This window comes from Triturus cristatus, chromosome 9 (genome assembly GCF_964204655.1).
Source record: "Triturus cristatus chromosome 9, aTriCri1.1, whole genome shotgun sequence".
NCBI lineage: Eukaryota > Metazoa > Chordata > Amphibia > Caudata > Salamandridae > Triturus > Triturus cristatus.
Genome location: NC_140592.1, coordinates 1,188,905,517 through 1,188,921,933, shown reverse-complemented (window position 1 = coordinate 1,188,921,933; position 16,417 = coordinate 1,188,905,517). Strand labels below are relative to the sequence as shown.

Sequence of the window (16,417 nt, the reverse complement as noted above, 5' to 3'; positions counted from 1 at the left end):
CCGTGGAGCGCCGAGCCTTGGTGGGCCCGTGGAGCACCGAACCGTGGTGTGCCCGTGGAGGGCCAAACCGTGGTGGGCCCGTGGAGTGTTGAGCATGGGTGGGTCCGTGGAGCATCGAGCCTGGGTGGGCCAGTGGAGCGACGAGCCTTGACGGGCCCATGTAGTACTAAGCCTTGGTGGGTTCAGAACTCCAGGCAGAATGGAAGTTTGTGTGACGAAGCAGCCTCCAGCCCAATGGACAGGGCATTGTTTGGCCTTACGCACTAAGTTTGTGCTGCCCCTAGGTGGTGCCCAATACTGCGTTTTGCCTTGGTAAGTGCTGGTCGTACGCGTAGAGCACATTGCAGTAGTCCAGCCAGGCCTTGACTAGTGATCTGGCGAGCTGTACTCTGTGTCCTGCTTGAATCTGTGGTGCAGAAATAATAGCACACAGATCGCTTCTTATCCCCGCGTTTATTTGTACTCTGGTTTCTCGCCAGTGATTGTCAAGCTTCCTCACATTTCGGGCCAGGGTTAGGGCCACGCACATGGGACTGGCGGCGTTTTTGGTTGCTCTGGTTGCAGATTTTTAATTTCGATGCCATTGAGGCGAGCCAAGCTCGCTCCTCTCCATGGATGGAGAAGTGGGCGGCCTGTGGCTCTGGCTCGGTCCCCTGGCTCGCCCTCCAGCTGGAGCTGCATCAGTGCGTCATGTGCATACATCCACCGCGCGTAAACGCCTGTCCACCTTACACCGCGCGTAAACGCCTGACACGAGCAGCGCAATCATCTTTTTCCAATTTGCATTTCTGCCAATGCTTCCTGAGGCAATGAGTCCTTCTCAGGTGCTATTTGAGTTGATTTCACTGCACCGAGCCCCCCTCTCGCCCCCCTCTCGCCCTCCCCTGGATGCTGCAGAACGCTTCCCAAACCTGCCCGACTGGCAAAAGAAAACCAGGCAGAACAAAGAGGCTAATTTTGAGTCGAGTATACCTAGACAAATAAGCTTGACAAGTAATTATATTTACATAATTACGGTGCCAATGTCCTTACTGCTTTTTTCACAGAATGCAAGTTCTGGTGGAGAGAGTTCAGCGCGCGCACCTGTGTGCGGATTGATGGGAAGATGCCTGCTCAAGGGCTCACTTGGGTGGGGTGGAGCACATGAATGCTTCCGCTGCTCCCATCGCCTCCCTTACAAGGGCACAGGAGCTGTGGGCACACAGGAGCCGAGGCTTATGGACTCTATAAGGTGCCTGTGGGGTCAATGGACAAACTATACAAAGAGGGCGTGTGCGGTCCAAGGGCAGGCAGCACAAAGACCTGGGGGTCCATGGATAAGATGTACACGGAGCCTGGGGTCCGTGGACAGATAGTGCAGCATGTCTGGGACCCATGGACAGACTGCACAAAATGCCGGGGGTGGAGGGTGTCCATGGACAAGCTGTATGCAAAACCTAGGGTCCATGGACACTGTACACGGAATTTGGGGTCCATGGACTGACAGTGGGTCCATGGACAGAGTGCACAAAGATCTGGGGGTCCATGGATAAGCTGTACGCAGAGGCTGGGGTCCATGGACAGACTGTTCAACGATCTGGGGGTTCATGGATAAGCTGTGCGCACAGCCTGGTGTCCAAGGACAGAGGTTAAGAAGAGCCAGTGGTCCATGGACAAACAGTGCAGTGTGCTTGGAGTCCATGGAATGACTGTACAAAGAGCCAGGGAAAGGGGAAGTCCATGGACAAGCTGTATGCAAAACCTAGAGTACATGGACCCTGCACGAAGAGCCTGGTGCCCATGGACCAACTCTAGAAGCAGCCCGTTGCCCATGGACCAACTCTAGAAGAAGCCTGGGGTCCATGGACCCTGCACGAAAAGCCTGGCGCCCATGGACCAACTCTAGAAGGAGCCTGGTACCCAAGGACCAACTCTAGAAGAAGCCTGGGGTCCATGGACCCTGTACAAAGAGCCTGGTGCCCATGGACCAACTCTAGAAGGAGCCTGGTGCCCATGGACCATCTCTAGAAGGAGCCTGGTGCCCAAGGACCAACTCTAGAAGGAGCCTTGGGTCCAGGGACCCTGTACAAAGAGCCTGCTGCCCATGGACCAACTCTAGAAGGAGCCTGGGGTCCAGGGACCCTGTACGAAGAGCCTGCTGCCCATGGACCAACTCTAGAAGGTGCCTGGGGTCCAGGGACCCTGTACGGAGAGCCTGGTGCCCATGGGCCAACTCTAGAAGGAGCCTGGTGCCCAAGGACCAACTCTAGAAGAAGCCTGGGGTCCATGGACCCTGTACGAAGAGCCTGGTGCCCATGGACCAACTCTAGAAGGAGCCTGGTGCCCATGGACCAGCTCTAGAAGGAGCCTGGTGCCCAAGGACCAACTCTAGAAGGCGCCTTGGGTCCAGGGACCCTGTACAAAGAGCCTGCTGCCCATGGACCAACTCTAGAAGGAGCCTGGGGTCCAGGGACCCTGTACGAAGAGCCTGCTGCCCATGGACCAACTCTAGAAGGAGCCTGGGGTCCAGGGACCCTGTGCAAAGAGCCTGGTGCCCATGAACCAACTCTAGAAGGAGCCTGGTGTCCATGGACCAACCCTAGAAGGAACCGATCCATGGACTCAGTGTATCAAGAGCCTGTGGTCCAAGAACAGACAGGCCGAAGAGCTGGGTTGCATAGACCGACTGATGAGGTTGGGGAACATGGACACTGAAAGCGGAGCGTGGACGATTTCTGGGCACGTCTCTGCAAGAAGCTTGGGGCGCAGAGTGCACCGGGACTGCACAAGGAACCTGGGGGCATAAACAGAGTATCTAAGAAGCCTAAAGTACATGGATAGACTGAAGAGCTAGGGGCTCCAGGACAGAGGATAGACTGTGCTGCATATGGACTATCTGTACGAGGAGCCTGGGGGCGTATGGGCTTGCTGTGAGGAGCTTGGGGCACTCCGAAGGACGGTGTGAGGGTCTGGATGCCCAGGAGTGCATGGTGTGGTGCTTGGGGTACATGGACTGACTGTGTCATTTACTCTGCCCTGCCATAGAGGACTTAAGCGTCCAATGCCCTCAATCCTTTTTCTCTTTGGATGCTAAAGGCGAGTTACTATGGTGCAGCTCGCAGTGAACGCTGTGTATAAGCATACGCTGCCCCCTGCGGTGTCGGTTTGTTGGGCTGCCTCAAAAAGCAAAGCCTGGAAATCATTCAAGGACTCACCCTGTCGATCATGCATGGATGTGCAACCCTAGGTATGTACAGTGGAGGGCTGTACAGTGTTCGGGTGATATGCACTGCAGAGTGTTTCATCACAGGTGAATGGTGGAGTGTGTGGAGGGCTGTTCAGTGTTGGGGTGGTATGTACTGCCGGGTGTGTTTAGGGTGGTATGTACGGCAGGGTATGGGTGTTTCATCACAGGTGAGTGGTGGAGTGTGTGGAGGGCTGTTCAGTGTTGAGATGGTATGTTCTGACGGGTGTGTTTAGGGTGGTATGTACTGCAGGGTATGGGTGTTTCATCACAGGTGAGTGGTGGAGTGTGTGGAGGGCTGTTCAGTGTTGGGGTGGTATGTACTGCCGGGTGTGTTTAGGGTGGTATGTACGGCAGGGTATGGGTGTTTCATCACAGGTGAGTGGTGGAGTGTGTGGAGGGCTGTTCAGTGTTGAGATGGTATGTTCTGACGGGTGTGTTTAGGGTGGTATGTACTGCAGGGTATGGGTGTTTCATCACAGGTGAGTGGTGGAGTGTGTGGAGGGCTGTTCAGTGTTGGGGTGGTATGTACTGCCGGGTGTGTTTAGGGTGGTATGTACGGCAGGGTATGGGTGTTTCATCACAGGTGAGTGGTGGAGTGTGTGGAGGGCTGTTCAGTGTTGAGATGGTATGTTCTGACGGGTGTGTTTAGGGTGGTATGTACTGCAGGGTATGGGTGTTTCATCACAGGTGAGTGGTGGAGTGTGTGGAGGGCTGTTCAGTGTTGGGGTGGTATGTACTGCCGGGTGTGTTTAGGGTGGTATGTACGGCAGGGTATGGGTGTTTCATCACAGGTGAATGGTAGAGTGTGTGGAGGGCTGTTCAGTGTTGGGATGGTATGTACTGACGGGTGTGTTTAGGGTGGTATGTACTGCAGGGTATGGGTGTTTCATCACAGGTGAGTGGTGGAGGGTGTGGAGGGCTGTAAAGTGTTAGGGTGATGTGAATTACAGTGTGTGTTTGGGGTGGTATGCACTGCAGGGTTTTTCATCATAGCTGAGTGGTGGAGTGTAGGGAGCACACAGTGGGCAATTAATAGGTGGAAGTGGGGCAGGGAAAGAAGGCTAGGGATTGGTGAGGGGGAACTGGCAGAGTGGGTAGTGGGGTGGTCTGGCAAGGTTGGGTGGAGGCGGAGAGAGAGAGATGGGCAGTTTCCGGGTTGGTGTTTGTCCGATGCTCCATTGCTGGATGGCTCCACCATGATTGGGTGAAGGGCAGAGCCTTGAACTTGTTCCTGAAGATGAGTGTGACTGGGTGTTGGAGGAGTGGGTTTGTAGCAGTAAACCTCCTGGCTTGTGGTCTTGAGATGCTGCTGCACATCTTACACAATCCTCCAAATGTCTCGATTGTGGATGTTATGAGGGGGCCCTGACTTAAAGTGAATAGGATGGAAGTAAGGTGGGCCGGGCTGTGCCCTGCTGCTTCATGGCAGCGCCATTGTAAGTGTTCACACCTTCCATTCGCAGCTCTCAAGATAGATGCGTTTCTAAAGCTATGTTTAGCTTGGCACCTGATGTGCCGCCGCGCCTCCACGTTGAAAGAGCTTCTGGCCCTCTTGGACAGCTCTGCACGTTTATGGCATTTAGGGCTGCCCGAGGGACATCCAGCTGCCTGGGGGACACTTGGCCCAAGAATGCTCTCGGAACCCAGGGCCTCTCGAGGGACTCTGCACGGTGCCCCCGAGGGACACCAGGCCAAGGACTGCTTGAGGGACATCCGGCCCAGGCCCCCCTGAGGGACATCCGGCCCAGGCCCCTCTGAGGGACACACGGCCGAGGCCCCCCTGAGGGGCACCCGGCCCAGGCCCCCCCCACCTGAGGGACACCCGGCCCAGGTCCCACCTGAGGGACACCTGGCCCAGGCCTTCCCCCTGAGGGACACCCGGCCTATGCCCCCCCTGAGTGATTCGGCCTATGGCCACCTGAGGAACACCCGGCCCAGGGCCGCCTGAGGAGCACCCGGCCCGGCCCCTCGGCCCAGGCCCCCCTGAGGGACACCCGGCCCGGCCCCTCGGCCCAGGCCCCCACTGAGGGACACCCGGCCCAGGCCCCACCTGAGGGACACCCGGCCTATGCCCCGCCTGAGTGATACGGCCTATGGCCACCTGAGGAACACCCGGCCCAGGGCCGCCTGAGTGGCATCCGGCCCAGCCCCTCGGTCTAGGGCCGCTTGAGGGACACCCGGTCCAGGGCTGCTTGAGGGACACCCAGTGCCGCCCGACCCACGTGCAGTCTATGGGACACCCGACCCACGGGCGGTCTAGGGGACCCTCGGCGGTCTAGGGGTACGTGGTCCAGAGCAGCCGGAGGCTTCTCATCCTACCGCTGATAGTAGGTCTCAGCACCTGCAGCATGTGCTACACTTGTTCAACACAGAGGGCACCGCGGCCGTAGTAACTATGCTAGACCGGCACAGAGGTGCCAATGTCTTTGAGAAGGTTTTGAAAGCGCACACACTAGGCGCAGTGAACTCCAAGCTTCGGTGCTGCACCTGTTCACACTGCTGAGGGGCCAAAGGTGCTAGGCATGGTGGGGTGCCACCATTGACTGCCATGTAGGCGAATGTGTGACCCTGATCTCAGGAAAGATTATGGCAACCAAGAAAGCTGGTTGTCCATCCCATCGTAAAGTTCTTAAATGCTTGGACAACAAAGAGTAACCCACCCGCCCCCTCCCTGGGAGTGCAGCGGGTCTGCCCCATGTCCAGGTTACTGGCCTGCACATTTCACCCATTTGATGCCATTGAGGGGCAGCTCGTCTTATGTTTAGACCAGGACTTCAATAAATCAAAGTGTTTAAAACCAGTCGTACCGCAGCGCCGTTGAACAGACTTTCGCTGTGACTCGGGTGATGTCAGTCGTCCAGGGAACTATTCATTTTGAAAATCTGTAGTTTACGGCAGGTGAGTGGGATGAAAAAACTGGCCCTCCCTCAGAGGGGCGTGGCCAATGTAATTAAGGGTGTGGCTTAAAAGCATGTAAGCTGAAAATGTATGCTTAGCTTAGTGTGCCACCCAACTATTATTTTGCTACTTCTGTCATTCGATCCAGAATCCAGATATATAATGCAGCAAGTAACATTACACTTAAAACAAGCCATTACTATTGGCTTTCTCAATGGTTGTTAGTAACATAACTTAAATAAGCAGCAACTTTGGCTTCGTTGGATAGAATATTGAAAATGCTTCTGGTCTGAAATGATGAGACTGAAAGAACTAGAATGAGTCACTTTGAAGTTACATCACAGGCAGTGAAGGGTGGCACTGCTGCAGAGTTAAGGTTTATTTTTTCCGTCCTGAGGGTGAGGGCAAAAATGGAGAGCCCGATAGGGACCTATCAGCACCTGCTTTTTAGAACTGCCGGTGCTGAGGACCGGCAGAACCCGGCTCACTTAAAGCCCTTGGGCGGGTCCCTACAACAAGATTTATATGGCAGGGTCTCGCTGTTCTATTTTTATACTCAGACTAAAGGAGCTTTTCTATATTTGAATATGGGAATGTCATTTGTATAATTTTCTTTACCATTGTAGTGGATTTTAATTCCCGTGTTGCCTTTATATAATTGTTAAAGCGCCACCGTTACACTTTTCAAGGGCTCTTGGGAACGTGCCTGCTCGCACCGCCGAGCGGTCTGTGTGAACCGTATATAATCCTCACATTTCGTGTAGGAAATGTGTATTGGCCGCGCGTGTAAAGTTAAACAAAGGAAGGGTTCGCTTCTGTAAACAGAGCTGGTGGCTGAAGTGTTTCCTGAGAGGGAGATGTGATGGGGACTGTAAACATGGCAGCCCTCCCGTCCATCCTTCATAACCAGCTGCCACGAGAGGAAGAGCCAGCGCGAGAGCGGGAAGACTAGAGCGTGACGTGAGGATCCCGTCGCGGCACAGGAGAAGGCCACTCTGCCTTCCAGGAGGCAGCCTTGCTGGCTCTACAGTATTACTGTAAATGTACATGGATCATTGCCAAGTCTTTTTCAAACATGTTTTTCGCCAATCACTAGGTGGCAGTATAATGCACAGACCATCAAGACTAGGTTAACCAAACAAAACATGAATCACTGAAAGTGTTTTTTCAAATATGTTTTTCCCAACCACTAGATGGCAGAATAGTGCACAGAATGTGAATCCAGGCTGGATTAACAATGCAAAACCTTAGTTATAGGTAAGGTGCTTGTTTCTTTTTACTGGTACGTCCACCATAACTGTGGTCAAAAAATGTTCCTTCAAACTTGAGAACGAATCAGTATAAGTCCACACAAGAGTTAAATGTGCAGTTTTACACGATAAAAATGTAGAAGAGCCTCTGCCCCCCTTCGCTTGGATCATCTTCCTGCAATCTTCATTTAGCGGATTCTCCCTTTCTGGCCAGAACTTGCTTATGAAGGGATGTCGCCTCCCTTGACTGGTGAGCAGTTTCCTCCAACGTCTTTACGATTACTTGAGCCTTCACACAATATCCTGAAAACCATCAGATGAGGAGACCTTGGCGAAAAGGGACCTTGTTGTCCGCGTCTCCAGCTGCTATCATTCCCAGTTAGAATGACTTTAAGACATGAATTCCTCTGTAGCTTCTTCCAGTGATGATGAGGAGGAGGACACTGCAGCCTGATCCTGGGCTTGAACCGGAGATGGGCTTACGAGGTAGACATCCTCCCAAAGTCTCCCCTGCATGGGCAGAGGTGGCGCAAAGCCACCCCAAGGTTCTCACTGCTCTTCACTCCACTTTTAGGATGGCGATGAAAGAACTCCGGGTCTACACCCACTTGAGATGCAGTCATGTCCAACCCCTCTGGGGGACCAGAAAGAGACAGCATGTTGGATAGGTTGAGCCCTCCTCACTGGACTGTCATGGAGAAAAGGGAATGCTTGAATTCTGAAGAATTTGGGGCACCAGAGGGTCACTCTGGGGAGGTGGCATCACCTCGAAAGTAAGCACTGCCACATGTAAGGGGAAGTTGCACTAATGTGCCCTTCCATCAAAATGATTGACAGGACAGTCACAGTTTAAACCTTTTTGCACAGACACATCTGAATGCCTGCTGCATTTTTGGTATTGCTAAAAAGCTACAAAAATATAAACACATTGATAGTATTTTGGGGGGAAAAAACTCACCAGCCAGATGCCAGCAGCTCCAAAGATTGTCTTTGGTATTTTTTGTTTCTTTTAAGGAAAGCTACAGGTCTGAAGGTGTTTGTAGACGTTCTTCCATATTGTCTGTGTAACATGAGCTTAGTGAGGGTCCCCTTAGGGTGGCACAATTCATGCTGTAGCCCTTAGGGCCCCTCTTTGTTCTTAGGCCCTATGTACCAGAGGTACCACTTACTAGGGACTTATAGGGATCTTAAAGGGTTACCAATTGTGGAACAAGGGTACAGTTTAGGGAAAGAACACTGATACTGGGGACCTGGTTAGAAGGAACCCTGTACACTTTCAGTCAAAGTCACACCAGATACCAGTCAAAAAGTGGAGGGGTAACCATGTCAAAAATGGCACTTTGAAAGTATGATGGGAAGAACATCACCATCTTGGAACAAGCATTCACAACAGTGCTATGTCACCATTAAAGTCCGATTTTTTTTCTTTATGAGCTTGTTTTGAGGGGAAGGAGGGAAGAAAACACCTTGTCTCCAGTTTTTTTTTTGCCCACAACCCATTGATTTCAGGAGTGTTACTCTAGTTAGTGGAATGGAAGAAAGTCAAGACTGCGACACCCAGAATGCATTAGGGCGTTTCACAAAAGTACAGAACTAGAGATGGTGTCCTTAATGACCTGAAGGGAAGTGGTCCGCCCTGGTGCTGAGGACATGAACTGTACAGAAGTAGCAGTGTGGGCCCTAGCATCCTTTTACATGGGACCCAGGGAGAGACGAGCTGCATCCCAGGTCTGGCCCTGCATCACACACCTTCCTAAGCATGTTCATCTTAAAAGCTGATAATGTGGGAGATTATGGACACCTGCTTTGAAGCAGCCCACAACCAGTAAGGGGACTCTAATGCCGCTGCCATTACGGTAATAGGATGCCCACCATGCATGCAACTCCACCTACTATAATGTGGAGTTCATTGTTGGAGAGACACATGGCGCGCTTTGGTTCTGTGAGAAAAGGGGTACAAAGTTCCCTATCCCTTACTGGCCGTATAATGAGTGCAGAATTTGTTTTTGATACTTGCCCTTGGCAGGGGGAAAGCCCCTAATTTATGTACAAGGTTCAAAGTGGTTGTAAGGGCAAGCATTATTTTTATAATTCCTACAGGAAAAAAATTCCAGTCAGACAAAAGATCATTTTGTTGGAAGTTTCTTTAAGGTATATTCACTCTATCCATGAGAGTGAGTGAGAGACAGCCAACATGTGTTTCACCCCTTTACATGGCTATCCGGACTTTGAATAGATATTACAGGAACCTCTACAGATGCTACTATTGATATATCCAGAAACTTAAGGCCCTGAGGAAGCCCCAGGCTGGATGGCCACGTAAAGGGGTGAAACGTGTTGGCTGTCTCTCACTCACTTTCATGGATAGAGTGAATATACCTTAAAGAAACTTCCAACAAAATGATCTTTTGTCTGACTGGAATTTTTTTCCTGTAGGAATTATAAAAAGAATGTTGCCCTTACAACCACTTTGAAACATGGCGCGCTTTGTATCTGTGGGTGGGGCGGGTGGTGTTCTAGCCCCTGTACGCACTCAATAATTAGAATAAATGCCATGTTGTATATTGTGCATCTTCACTGTGGTACAAGACACACTTAAGCCTCACACTGGCTTGAAATCCTATAATTCACTTGGATGATGCCTTTCCCATAAATTACGGGTTTTAAAAACATTGTGGTCGGTAAATTAGCCAACTATTTTAAGTCTTATAGGCGGTAATTGCGCCTCTGTGGTAAAGGTTGAGTCCCACTTGCATAGGGAAAGCGGTTTCTTTTGTCGCTGATAATTTTGGCTCTCTTTGACTAAGCTCTGCCAAACTTTGCACAGATCTTTGCACGTGCTTTATCTGGCGGCCAGACATTTTTTGGGGGCACATTAGTCTACGAGGGTGTAAATTATAGGAGGCTCCTTTGCAAGGTCAGATTAAAATTTGAGATTTTGTTTTTAAATCGTGATTAAAATGCATTTACTATCAGGCACGAAAATTCTTTTGTTGGATATTTTCAATTTTATTCCAAAGTTAGATGTTTCGGAGAGTTCATATATATTTTTTTTAAAGTTGATTATTCTCTATTGCTGATGGAAATGTTACTCCAGGAAGCATTTAAATAGCAGTGTCTTGCGTGTGTGTGCAATGGTAGGCGTCGTATGATATTTGAAACACTTGTTATGGTTTTGGGGTTGTTTGTGTTGTAAAATATGGGAAAGTGTACATCTTTATGTTGGTCTTTACTATACAGAGTTTAAAGTAAGGTGGTTACAGGGAAGGCTTTTGTTGCAGAAATGCCACCGCCTAGTAATGGCTGGTACCGCAGATCAGTGAGTGACGTTGCGGCTCCAAGTGAAAATGAAAACAAATTCCTCCTGGAGGCAGGAGTGCTTGCTCTAGTGAGGCCTTCAAGGCATCCAAGGGTGACCAACTGGCATGGGTGTAAATTCAGGACGGTCAGTGTAAAAATTCAGGACAAAGCGTCAAAATTCAGGACAGAAGGTCAAAATTCAGGACAAGGGTGCAAATTCAGGACGGGCAGTGTAAAAATTCAGGACAAAGGGTCAAAATTCAGGACAGAAGGTCAAAATTCAGGACAAAAATTTGGGACAAAACATACGTTTTACAGAGATATCAGAGGAGGTCGCACAATAATATATAAATAAGTAAATAGACAACCAAAATAAGTACAAGTCAAAACACATTTATATAAGGTTGAGACAATCGTGCACTTCAGTTTTCCAGTATGCACGCAGCTTTGTAAAGCGCCATCAGGCCCTTTCTGCAATAAATATTTGTGCTAACGTAACAAACATTAAATAGTATTTTTTTATTTGTATGCTTAAATCTTACTTTAAATGTACAGTGAAAACGCTGTTCCAGTCCTATGACATTAAGAAGCACTTAGCTTAATAGCCTATTGTATTCATTTTTACTCTGAATTCTTTTACCTTGCACCTTGTATTTCTTAAGGGATAATATTTTCACGGACATCAGAAACTGAACTGAATACTATTTCAAAAGTGGTTATCGCTTCTACCCTTCACAAATATCCACCTTGACAATGTGGTAAATGACCTATAGATGGCGGTTTTGCACAAATGACTGCTCTGCCTCCGACAGTTATTTTATTTTTATTTTCTCCAGCATGGCGCCAAGACAGAAGCAGAATGCCTGGCCCTATTCTGATGCAGGAGCAGGCACACCACATGCTGTCACTACTGTAGGGCCCGTTGTCATTCTATACGTGATAATCGGCTGCATTCCCAGAAGGACAATAGGCCAGTCTGGGCGGGGCCAGGGAGGGGCCGCTGCAGGCAGCCGCTTCAGCTTAAAAGACAAGTGCGAGAGGCCCAAGTGAAAACTTAAACTCTCGCAGGGGAACAGCATACCTTCCTGAAATTTCCCAATTTGATTTTAGTATGATGTCTGTAAGGCATCCGTAATTTGGGGACCCCAAATTACGGACGCCTTACAGACATCATACTAAAATAACGGACGGCCCATGAAATTTATTAACGGTTGGTCACCCTAAGGCACTCCAGGCCCTCTGTGTCCGATATTAGCACCTGTAATAATTCCAGTACCTGTAGGGCGGTAGCGCAGGTCCCTGCAGCCTGTGCGGCACAGTGAGGTGGGGAGATTCTTTGTGCCCAAGGCCAATAAATATCTGTGAAATATGGGAGGCTGTAGAGTGTGCCCTGGGTCAAGAGCAATGGTTTGCTGTTTGATGGCTGGCCCCTGAGTTCTTACTTGGGGGGGGGGGGCAGCAGGTGTAAAGACTCCCTCTGGAAAATGTGCCTTCACTATGTCGATTTTATTTCCTTGTACCACGCCGGCGCATGTCTGTAGTCTTAATCACCTCTATGGGTAAATATTCTTTTGAAAACACTTTAGTTGTGTGATTTTTAGAAACAAGCTGATGTGATAGCACAGCGAGTTCAGGCATCTGCTGCATAAGTGGAGTTTACAATAGAAGGTTCATAAGGTCCCAGCCTGAGTCTTAATGCCTTTATTCACATAATGAGGAGACTTTTCTCGAGGTATTGAACCTTCGTTACCTCATTATTTACATGTTACTCTGGGTGAGACAGACTCCTCCTCCAAATTTTATTAGTCCTTTTAGTAATTGAAGAATACCTGAAGGTGATTTTCAATATGATCCTTTATTTATGCATGAACAGAGGAGTATAATCTAAGCAATCCACTCTTTTTGATGGCAATCAAATGCATAAACAATTTTTTTCTCTCAAACAGGCGACACGTGTCTCGCCCTTCAGTGTCAGTCAGACTTTGGCTTTTTCAAGGCTTTAACATTCCTGATGTCATATTGGTCAAATCACTTTGGTCCATATTCAAAAGATTCAGCAATGAAAATTTCTCTGCGGTCTGTTCAAAATCTACACCAGTCTGCTGAGCGGTGTCTGCTGCATAAGTGCATGAAGAGGTAACCTGAGGTTCGCAGGTTTGAGTCTCGGCAGGGGCCTTTCTTCCTTCTGAAGACTGGAATTTGTTTGGTCCTTAGGGGTACTAGCAAAGGGTTTTAGGTATAGCGCTCTGAAGCCTTAAGACAGTGGAACCAAGTGCTGTGGAAATATCAAATAATTAACACCCTCAATGGAATGCTGAGATTGGCTGAGCCAATAAAAAGTACTAACTGCTGTTATTTTCTGGAATTTATCTAATGGTGGGAGCATGAAGCAGACAAGACAATGTGGCTTATCTCTCTGCTTTAAGGAAGTGAGATTGCCAATGGGTATAGCCTTACTGCCTCCAAGCTGTCAGGCATTAACCACTGTAAGTTGCCCTCTTCATGCACCCTCGCTTTGGCCCATAATTCAAGTGTGGGCAAGAAATCACTGTTAACTTTATCCGCATTGGTCACAGACCTCTCATTCATTTGGAACTGTAAATTTTTTGGTGGACTTCTTTTAAAATGGCAACCACAACAAGAGGATGGACGGAGTGCTATAACTTTTCAACCACTCACTCCCAGTCAAGAGATCTAGGTTGAATCCATCATTCTTTTGTTCACCATGGCAACCCAGTTTGGACCCAGCCATATGCAAATCAGTCTTGACCCTGCTCCCCATGGGAACAGTCCAGCCCGAACTGCCAGGCCAGGTACTGCCTGGATTGGCAAACAAGCACCCTGGGACCGGTTTTGGGGTAGCACCCCTCGTCCACCAGGCTAGCCTGAATCCAGTGGCACCGTGAGCAAGAGCATGCTTGGGCATCCAGAGAGGGGTTTCAGTAGCGTTGTTTCCAGAATTGGTAAACAAAAATAAAAACATTTGAATTTTATCTCGTTTTCTTAAGATGTATTGATGTTAAGGTGTCAAGCACACGAGAAATGTGATATTCAACTGTTGTGGTAACACAATTGAAACAAACGTTTCTGAAGAAATATCTTTTTGTCTATGAAAAATCTTTTATCCTTGGACAGAAATATTAATACCACACTTTTAAAAAACTTTTTTTCACTTTAATTTACTGTTATTATTTTTGATAATTGTGCTTATTATACTTATTATTGAACGCAAAAGCATTCAGTCTGAATTCTCGTACAGCATGTTGGGGGTACGGGAAGTTTGATGAGCACCTATCTAATATAGCCTTAGAGCCCAACATAGAGGCTCTATTGGACATTAAAGACCCGAGCCGAAGGTGAGGGCCTTTAACAAGGGAGCGGGCCATTAAAAGCTGGTAGAGCCTGCTACAGAGGGCATTAAGGCTATTAGAACATTATGCCCCTAGAAGGCAGAATGTTATAATTTGTGAAAACAAAGGCCCCTTGGAGCCCGAGGGGGTTTAAATCCCCTCGGGCTCCGAGGGGGTCTTTGTTCACAGCAACAGCTGTAAAATGAAAAAAAATTGGAATGTTGCTCTCCAGGCTTCTGCCAGCCATTAGAAACCCGGAGCACTCCATTCTCTTCGATTGAGCGCTCAATGTTCTAATTAACATTACATGTCAAGTTTGTACTCATCTGTCCATCGTCCAAGCCATAATCTCAAGCCTACCTTAAAAGTAGTTCTCACCCTAATCATTAACCATATCCTGGCCCTGACTCCAAGTCTAACCGAAACCCAGCCATAACTCAACCACGGCATTTTAACTTACCGTAATTGTAACATTCGCTGTTACCGATTCTAACCTTTATACTTCCCCTAAACCTATGCTTGATACGGAAACTAACTGTAAACCCACAAAAGGTGAGCAGTGCAGAGATATAGCGCAGTGACCTCAGATCGATCGATCAGACTGTCTTGTCTTGTCTGTCTATCAAATATAGTTTGAAAGAATGATTTTCTGGATTTCTTGTGATTGTTTCCACTCTTCTGCTGGCAGTGCCATGACTTAGTTCCTTCTAATCACTGCCTTGGCACATGATCAGAAAAAAGCCTTGTTATTGTAGGTAAATCACTGTCCCCCCCCCCCAACAGCATTTTGATACTTCACAGAAGTCTCCACAGTGACCAGCAGGGGCGCTGTTCATAAGTATCTACCTTGTGTGTTGTATGTGGATGCTGTGAGGATGGGATGATGCATGGGATGTTGGGGTGTGTGTGCTGGGTGACACCGGGGAGTTGATTACAACTGCAAGAAGAATGAAGCCCTAACTGGACCCATCAGGCTGTGGTTTGAATTTAAGAGCCTAACATGAAGTAAAGAAGTTACCTCCTGCTTGATTGGCTCCGCTCTCTTTTACAGAGACCCTGCCCCACAGCTACAGCTACAGCCTATTTTAAAACATAGCCCCGCGTGCAAGCAGACGTTTAAACGGTGTGATACTCTGTTTTGAAAGCGTTAAAGTTTTACCATTCATCTCTACTAATCTTCAGACGACAGTGGTGGCTCTGGATAGACGCCTATAACGCGTCTATCTGGGTATTCAACAAGGACTGTTGAAAAAGCTTCTGAGGCTGCAGCTTCCTGCAGTCCGGCTCCTGAAAACACTTAGGAAATAACAAATCTGCCAGCAAGGGGCTCAAAGAGCTTCACTGGCTGCTGATTAGAGCAGGGTTGCTTTTAAAGCGCTCTGGCTGGCTCATAAAGCCCTGCATGGACTAGGCCCAGATTAGCTGGAGGACAAAGTGTGATGGTGCACTTCCAGCAGATGTCTGCACTCGGCTTCTGCTGAGACCATGCTAGCACCCAAGGTTCATACAGCTGCTTGAGCTGGCAGAAGCTGTGTGCACGCTACTGCCTTGATATGGAATCAAATGCCTTCGCATCCCAGGTCCCGGCCGAACCGGATGAATTTTAGAAAACACCTAAAAACTTGGTTATTCTCCTGCTGAAGCCTGGGATTGTTTCTGTTCTCATTTATATCATACTATAGCCGCTAGCGCCAAGACGCCTTCAGGCATTTGTTGCGCTTTATATAAATATTAAATCTAATCTAATCTTCGACTTGAAAGGCCTCGTCTCCTGCAGCCTGCTCCCCTGAAAATATTTCTCTGCCCTGGAAGGGAGCTGGAACGGTGCAAGGTTAGGAATAGATGCCAGGAGCATAGCGTCCTCAGCTGTGAGTACAACGTGCTGGACGTCCCTCGCCTTTCCCAGAATACCTCTGGACTGTATGTACCGCCTCCTCCTTCAGGACAGGCGGGAAAGGAGGGCAGCTGGCACATGCAGGGAAATGTCTAGCATATATTGGGACTCGCGAGGCCTCGCCTCTTCCCTCCTACTTTACTAGCTGCCTCACAAGGCAGCTTCACTGGTGTCCCAATCACAAACCTTCCTCTATCAGACATAATACGCAAAGGTCATCGATTGGTCTTTTGCAAGAAATCTAGTATATCTGTTAATAAGCTTGCCACTGCAGCACTCATCCCTTGCTTCTTCAAGGCTTGCATCCCTACATTTGGCTTTTATCCTCGCCCATATGCATGTGCGTGCATAAAATAATACACCGTGTAACTTCAGAATTGTTACGCCGCATAATTACTATTACAATTTCAACTTCCAGGCCACAGCCTTTACTCCTTCCAGCCTCATGTTTTATGCGCTACTAAAGGGAGTAACACTATGGATGTCTGCTATTATAGTG

General features: G+C 48.7%; 2 protein-coding genes across 15 annotated transcripts in view; both read left to right on the top strand.

Annotated features, from left to right (window-relative positions):
- PACS2 (phosphofurin acidic cluster sorting protein 2) overlaps positions 1–16,417 on the top strand; it is a 456,225-nt gene that overhangs the window by 288,593 nt on the left and 151,215 nt on the right. The gene's annotated exons all lie outside the window — the stretch shown is intronic.
- The window catches only part of LOC146799603 (uncharacterized), an 889,638-nt gene that overhangs the window by 826,810 nt on the left and 46,411 nt on the right, over positions 1–16,417 (top strand). The gene's annotated exons all lie outside the window — the stretch shown is intronic.